Here is an 8,411-nt window from a genome sequence, read left to right as displayed (position 1 = left end):
ACACGCACCCCCCACCCCACACACACACTTAGACTCCATCTCTCTCTCTCACACACACACACAAACTAAGACTCCATCTCTCTCTCCTCTCTCTCTCTCTCTCACACACACACACACACCACACACTCTAAGACTCCATCTCACACACACATGCTCTAGGCGGAGCATTTGTTCCTACCACCCTTCATCCAATCTTACCCGTATGATAAACAATCACCTTCATTTACTTGCATAACATGGACAGATTCCACTTTACTTTAGTAGTCAGCAAACTTATCATCTGTATACCCTTATAAAAAACGAGTTGGCGATAATGGTGTGCCTGCCATCTTGTAATACAGACCGTATGATCTATATCTGACGGATAGGAAGCAAACTATGATAATTTTACAAAAGATACCCGCACCTCTCTCCACATCATTATCTCTCGCAACCTCATTGCTCAGCAATTAAAAAAGGAATAAGTCTCTGGAACAATCTAGCATGCATGGTGGCCGCTGCCGCCTGCCGGCGTCGTCCATCCCCATGCCTCCGCCCATTCCGACCACCAGTCACCACCACGCTCCACTCCTCCTCACCTTATCTCTCATCTTTCATTTTTTCGATGACATTCTCGAGATACCAGTTTTCCGATAAAATTCTCGAGATATCATTAGTTTTTACACATGGATTACTCCTGCATGGGTCAATCACAACAGGTGTTTTGTAAAAAAAATGCATATTGATGTTCCGTGCAATGCACGAGAATCTTGCTTGTAATTATATAACGCAAATCACGAGCAGGAAGTGACATTTTTTTGACACAACCACGTTAACATGGCCACGTAAATCACGAGAAGGAAGGAGAAGGGAAGCGGGCTGTGGAGTAACATTTTTTACCACAATTTCTTAGGAAACTGAGTGCAATAATTGAGTAGTTTTGCAAACTACCATTAGTACTACACCTGAAACGGTTCAAAACCTATACTCCCTTGCCAGCGCGTGCTTCCTGCGTGAAATGGCCAGCGTCGCCTGGAGCATCAGTGCCGCATTAATGCCCGGCCAGAGCGGAGGCGACCTCTCATTGGCGCCGGCTTTGAAGTGGCGCGACGGCCGAGAGAGCGCCGCTTCCTGGTGCACGCGACTGCTCCGCGTCGAGACTGGCCATAGGCCCTGTTTGGATCCATGGGTTAGAGTTAGTTTGAGCTAGTTGGAGCTCAAATATCCCTAAAGTATCCAAGCATGAGGGTTTAAATTGGAGGAAGTTGCACCGAACCCACCAAAAAAAACTATCCCACCTAAGAGGTGCTAACTGGAGATAGTTCTCATTGGGACCACTGAAAAATCACTTTTCTCTCTCCATGAAGTGCATTTATTGTCAATTTAACCCTGTCACCCAAACACCTCTTTGGCTACAGTTAGTTCAGGGTTAGTCATGAGTTAGTCTAACCTCTAGCTAAGTTAAAGTATCAAACAGGAGCAGTATAGGACATGCAAGTTGCTCAAAGCATACAGGCAAATTCGTACGTGAAAGGATTTTTTTTCTTTTTGAAAACAGAACGTGGAAGGATTTTTTTAGAATGCTCTTGGCATGTCGCTAACATGTGATAGTTAGCCGACCTCAATAGACGACAGAAACGCCAGCCCGCCGCACTTTGATAGAGACGAGGAGGGAGAAGCGATACAGGCTGCTGGATTACTAGAGATAGGTGTCGCACGGAAGCCAAGAAATATGGTGATAGCGTGGGTTAGCCATGTACTAGTATGATGTAACTACACTGGGCTGCCGTGTTTCGTACTCTTCCAGTCCACTGTGGAGATGATTGGTTAATTTTATATTGCTGAATAATATTAAATATTATGAGTGCAGACGCTCCACCACGAGGTTCCTTGCTCCTTCTCGGTCGTCCGGAATCTATGTTCTTCCACTCTATTTTTTTACGTGAGCTTTGTTCATCCTTTTGCCAACACGCGAGACATCTAGCATCAAGGCGCACGTGTTATGCAACGATCGTTCCATCTATATGAAGAACATGTGGCACTGGAACTACGAGACGGACATGTACCCAGGAGTGGATGTACGAACCTGAGTAATGTAGCATAGTAAGTGAAGTAGAAAGACACAAATGGTATGAACATGCGTGGCATACAAGGTGTGTTTGGTTGCGTTCTCGTCTCAGCATATTTGTTCCCTCTTCATGCATGCTCAACTCAACACCCCTCTTCATGCATGCTTCTAGTGTATTTGTGCTAAACTAGTCTGGACTCATGCACCCTCCATACACTCTACCAAACACCCAAAAGTAGGTCGAGAAGGGAACTCCTGGGCGGCATTTGTCTCTTACTACGTACTATCACTAAATGTTGTACGTGCAATGCACGGTGATGTTATGGAGTACGTGTCTAAGTACTCTACTACTACTATATTAGTTGGAGGCACATATTAACTTTTATATTTGTTTACGTGTATGCCCCGAGACCTTCCAACTAGACGTGTCTTTCTCTCCAGGTCGCACTTTGTATCCTTCATACAGCTAAGTACTACTACGTGTGGTCTCCGACCCAGAAGTGGAAGAAGTGGAGATGCTCTACCATGCTATTTTTTTACGCTGGGCTCTACCACGCTGTTCATGTCCCACTCCTTTCGCTGACGTGTGGGACATCCAGCACGTGCCGTGTTTGGCACCCTTCGTCGTAAGAGTTGAAACGCTAGCATTCATCAGAAATAAAAAATAATTATAAATCGGCAGTGATACTATTTTTTTGTGAACCAATCAGCAGTGATACTATACCACACGGTTTCCTTGCTCCTCGATATCGGAAAGAATACTTCTGTTCGCCAACATGTGGGACGTCGACCATCCTGGTCCATTTGCCATGCACGCAGAACTCCAAGGGAGAGTCACCCAGGTCGTCGCGCCGCAGTAACAATGACTAATGAGCCGTCAAATCACAAGCCCACTTCCCACTTTGAAGTTGCTCGGACGAAGGAACCATCATGACTTTGTTGAATTTCGCTTCTTGAAGAAAACTACTGCACCAGCAGTACTGCTAGCTACAGTATTTACTCCAACAGAGGCCTCCTTTCGTTCATAGGATAGGAATATGAAAATCATAGGAAGTGAGATGACATGCATCTCAATTCCTATAGAGAAAGAGATGCCATTTGATGCATAGGATAGGAATTTTTCCACTTAGTCTAGGCTAATGTACTGGTAATTTGCTCTAAAAACTACAGTAGTAACTAGTAGTACTGGTACATGCTCGTACTCAGACACAGACACACACACTAACTACTAGTACTACTACTTCTCACATGCTGGCCAGACGCCGTCGTTCTCCTTCCCGGCTTTGTCGGCGACACCCCACCGTGCTTGGATCTCCGCCGACCTCTCCGCAGCAGCGCGTTCGTCCTTTTATTTCTTGTGGCAGTGGGCCTCTCTTTTCTTGAGTGCTTTCTGACTTTTCCGCTCCCTCTATGCGGCTTTGGCCGCCTCTTGCTCTACCGCCCATTCGGCCTTGGCATCTTCAAATTCCTCCCACATAGTTGTGAGGCCGCGAGCGGCGATGAACTCGGCACGGCGGGATGCCATCGCTTCCCTACCATTTTGTGTGCGTTCGTGGGCGGCGAGGAACTCGGCGTGGCGGGATGCCATCGATGCCTTACTGGTTAGTGTGCGGCGCGGTGGCATGAACGACGCTTGGTGAGATCTCTGGGGTGGAGTGGCCGGACAACCGTATAGTGCATTGGTTTGTCAAGAGCTCAAGGACAGAAGACAAAGCAAATTAGGATTCCCCTTCAATCCTGGTCATTTATTACCGAGTAAAATGCATTGGCGGTCATCGAACTTGTCTTGATATCTCACTTTGATCATTGTATACGAGATATGGTGATTATACAGTCGTTGGCTCAGCGTATAGCTCCGTATTTGTATGGTTGACCAGTCAAACAGTCCGCATGTGCCTGAAACGGTCACCGTCTCTCCAGAATGTTAATGCCGCATTCACTGGACTTAACTGCAGGTGCAATTGGTGTGTCACTGACATGCGGGCCAGACGCCCGTTGGGCCCACATGTTAGTCGCATCTGCAGTTAAGTCACTGAAGCAGCGTCCGCATTCACACCCAACGAACCTACTCCGGCGCCAGTTGTCCATCCGTCTGCCGCGGCTCATTGCCATTCGCCGCTATATTAACTTGAGCCCCAGCTCCCAGCCATAGCCAAAGACCCACACTTATTCTCCTCCGGTCCCTTCCTTCTGTCGGCACCACTTCAACCATGGCCTCGTGGCGCTCCGAAGCTCTCTTGAACATACTGTCGCAGGAGCAGACGAGGGACATCGGCGGCTCCGCTCCGGGCGCGCTCCAAAGCTCTCTTCGACGTACTGTCGCAGGAGCAAATGAAGGAGATCGCTGGCACCCCCCGGGCCGCCCTCCGCCGCCATGACCACGAAGCCAGCAGCGAGGAAGAGTAGTACACGATAGGTCGCCGCCGCTCTGGTCCCGGGAAGGCCACCGTTACTCCACTCAGTCGACGCCAAGCTTGGTGGGGTAAACATCGGCGGCCGATTAGCCGCTTGACGGTGACGTGGAGGCGGAAATCTTCATAACCTTGTGCTCCAGCCGGAGGAGGAGGTTATCGAGGCGGATGAGGAGGAGGCAAAGGCAATGGCCGGCTTTCTCGAGTTCATGGCCGGACTTGGTGGTCGGGCGCCGGCGATCGTTTAGATTAGGTTTACAGTAGGTTTAGTATGGTTTGTGTGAAATATGTAATGAATTTCGTCCAGTTTGTAGGAAAAGTTTTCGAAATGTAATGAATTTCATCCGGTTAATTTGAAATTTGCTTTGTTTGCAGGAATTTCGTCTGGTTAGTTCATATAGTTGTCGAAAGGTATGCGGGCAGCATCGGATGGCATCCATCAGTGTCCTCGGACAGATGCCGGTGTAAATTTGTGGGCTAGCGCTGGAGATGCCGTAACTATCATGCTATAGTCGCTAACAATCCTCCATTATTTGGCAGGGAACAGTTATCCCTCAATCAAAATCAGATCCGTAGTGTTTCGCACTCCTCCCGCGTACGAGTGTAAACTCTTGCTTACATAAGAATGGAGCAAGTGGACGACACTGTAGCACGTCATATCACTCGAACTAGCCCGCCTAACGAGCGGGAAAGCACCGCCCTCGTCATTTTGTTCTGGATTTCTATCAATCGATCACGCGAGAATGTTACGCTCCGCAAGTTCTAAAGGAAAAGGCGGCACACTTACGACTCGTACGCGTCGCAACCCTGACAGTCCAGCTCGCACGCCGCTCACCAAAGGGGACACGCGTTGTCTTGCAATTTCACTGACATGTGGGGCCGTAATTTGAATAAACCGTCGATAGCCGAAATCTAATCGCTCGGTGGGCGTCGGCTGAGAAGAGAGAAACGGGGGAGGGAGAAGAGATCGCCCGCCCGCCGCGCACGGACTCCAAGAAATATATGGTGATAATGTGAGGTGGGCCATGCTGGAGTACGGACCGCTTCCGGAGCCCGCTCTCACCACCCTGGCCCCTCAAGACGCCAGCTGCCTGCTGCATGCATAGCAAGTAGTCCCCGCTTATGTGGAGGAGAGAGAGGTATTGACAAAGTCAAGGAGTAACAGTGGAGACAATAGCTTCCGTCAAAAATAAACAATGAATACTCGTTGCTCGTCCTCTATATCAGAAAGAATACTTTCATTCGCCGACATGTGGGACATCGACCATCCTGGTCCACCTGCCATGCACAAAATTATCTTGGTCTACCCCGATCATATCGCAGGCCCAACCTTTCCCACCGTAAGTTGTTCAGACGAAGGAACCATCATGATTTCGTTGAATTCCGCTTCTTCAAGAAAACTTACTGTACCAGCAATACTGCTATCACACACGAAGACTGGACGGCACTGTACCACGTCATATCACTGAAACCCACTAGGCCAAACTAGCCCGCCTAGGTCATCTATTTTGGAACGGAGGGAGTACGTCTCTGCACTGCTATGATTTTGTGTTGCACGTTCTCTGTACTTTTGCTACGATTTTCCTACCCTATGAACCGAATGAGGCCTGAATGTATGTCGACTATTGTCTGATCGATCGCTAAGCCTACAATTTTAGGAGCTAGGGCTATTGGTCGATCGACGAGGGATAAGTATAAGCGTACCACGAGCTCATCAGCCCCAACGTTTCTCTTCGGTGAGTGTTTTGCAAGTACTATAGCTTGCACAGTAGCTAGCCTACTAACACCAAGAATCATCAAACAAGCCCTGCTGATATGATAAAGAGTTCAAACTTACATCTAAGCATGCCATATATAACATCAAAAGCTGGTGAGGATACATCTGTTTCCATAACTCGAAGAGGGTTCGCATGATTCATCGCATGATTCACTATCAAACAAAAGTAGCAAGATCCGCCCACACAAGACAGTGCACTAGCCCTAAGATGGTTTGATAACACGCATCGTTCTGGTAATGAAACACAGGGCAATGCAAACTACCCTGAAGGATTAGCGCGGCCAACTATTTCTTGTCATCGATCTCTCGGGCAATGACCACAACACGGACAGCGGCATGGGAATCGATTTCTGGGGCGATGTCCACAGGACTGACCGCGACATCGAAATCAATCTCCGGGGCGATGTCCACAGGATGGATAGTGGTATCGGAATCGATCTCCGGGGCGATGCCAACAGGATGGGCCACGACATCGGAATCATCAAGGACAACCACCGGCACCTGCACAACACTAACATATTAGCAAGCACATTGCAAATAATCAAAAAGCAAGCACATTGAAAATAATCAAAAACCACAACTATGGTAATAAGCCATTATTTTTTACCTTGTGCAGCTCACCGGGGGATCTCATCCCTCCGGGGGCCATCTCCTTTCCAGGGGAATACTGCTTCTCAATGGCGACTATCTCCTCAAACTCGGTCTTGAGCCTCACATAGGTGGCAATCAGAGCTCCTGGGTAGGCACGGTGGGGCCCTTGCTATTCTTCCAACTTTCTTTGAGGAGTTCGTCCGCCAACGTCCTCAACTCTTTGGCCAGTGCTTGTTTCTTGGAGTTCTTTGTCTCCATGGGTTGGCCCGCCAACATGGTCAACTCGTTGGTCGGTGCTCGCTTCCTGGAGATCGTTGTCTCCAGTGGGTTGTTTGCCGGCAACTCTTTGCCTAGTGCTCCAGGATCCATCAATGAACTGACAAACAAAAAGCAATCAAAAGGAAACCACAATCGCAATGAAAACGGGAAAAGAATAGGATGTGAGAATCGGTCGGTTCTTCGCAAAAAGAAGATTATTGGAATGAAAGTATAGCAGCATAACTGATTCGCCCACCTTTCCTTCATCGTTAGAGAAGAAAAATGGTAGAAGTGAGTAGCCTGGAGTGAGGTTTTCTTCAAGAAAGGGAAGAAAGGGCTTGAACGTGCGTTCCAATGAAATGATGGTTGCTTCGTCCAGTCCAACTTGGAGGCCACCTTACCACTGTTGGTAAAGGTGTGGGTTTTGTGATATGATGGGTCATGACGGCCACACCGGGGTGACAGGTGAGTCTCGACTGTAGCACCTCGCTGTGATTTGGTGGATGGCACGCAGGCCCGGATGCTTTGAAATGTCATTAACTTGATTTTAGTCTCTTTAGTATTTGGATCCAAGCATGGATGAGGCTAACAAGTTTTAGTCCCACTACTATTAGTCATGAGACTAAAACGTATCAAAGCACTCTCTCAGGCTGGTCATAGTGGGGAGTAACTTAGACTAGTGTCATGCATATGACACTAGTGTAAGTTACTACCTCCATAGTGCAAAGTAACATAGTAGTAGTATCATAGACTGCTTCATTTATTATCTCATAGACTCATTTTGCCTCGGAAAGCACTATGTTACAGTAACATATTATGTTACCACAAGCACCTCTTTCCTCATTAAATACTTTGCCACATAAGCAAAATTGTCTTGGGATGTGTTAAGTTACTACCTAAGTTACTCCCACTATGGCTAGCCTCAATATTGTGCACCGCAACCAAGGCGGAGAGGAAAACAAGAGAACTACGTAATTAATGCATGAGTTTAATTAGGGTAGTTTTGTAAAGTACGAGATACATTCCTCCAATCGCAAAATGCCTTAGTTCATGAGATTTGAGATTTGAGCCCTATAAACCGGAGCGGAGGGGGTACTGCACATGGTGTAGTCTAGTCACTTGTTTTTTTTTTAGCCGAAGTCTAGTCACTTGTTGAAATCTCTAGAAAGGCAAATACTCCTTTCTGGTTTACAGGTCTATACTACTCCCTCCGTCTAGGTGTGTAAGTCATCTTACGAAAACCAAATAGTCCCAAAACACTTAGGCGCGGTGCATTAACTTCTACCTTGTTTCTTGTTTCTTGACATACGTATCAACCAATAAGAGA

The sequence above is a fragment of the Triticum dicoccoides genome, chromosome 3B (assembly GCF_002162155.2).
Source record: "Triticum dicoccoides isolate Atlit2015 ecotype Zavitan chromosome 3B, WEW_v2.0, whole genome shotgun sequence".
In the NCBI taxonomy this organism is placed as follows: domain Eukaryota; kingdom Viridiplantae; phylum Streptophyta; class Magnoliopsida; order Poales; family Poaceae; genus Triticum; species Triticum dicoccoides.
Note: the sequence above shows the minus strand (reverse complement) of the source record.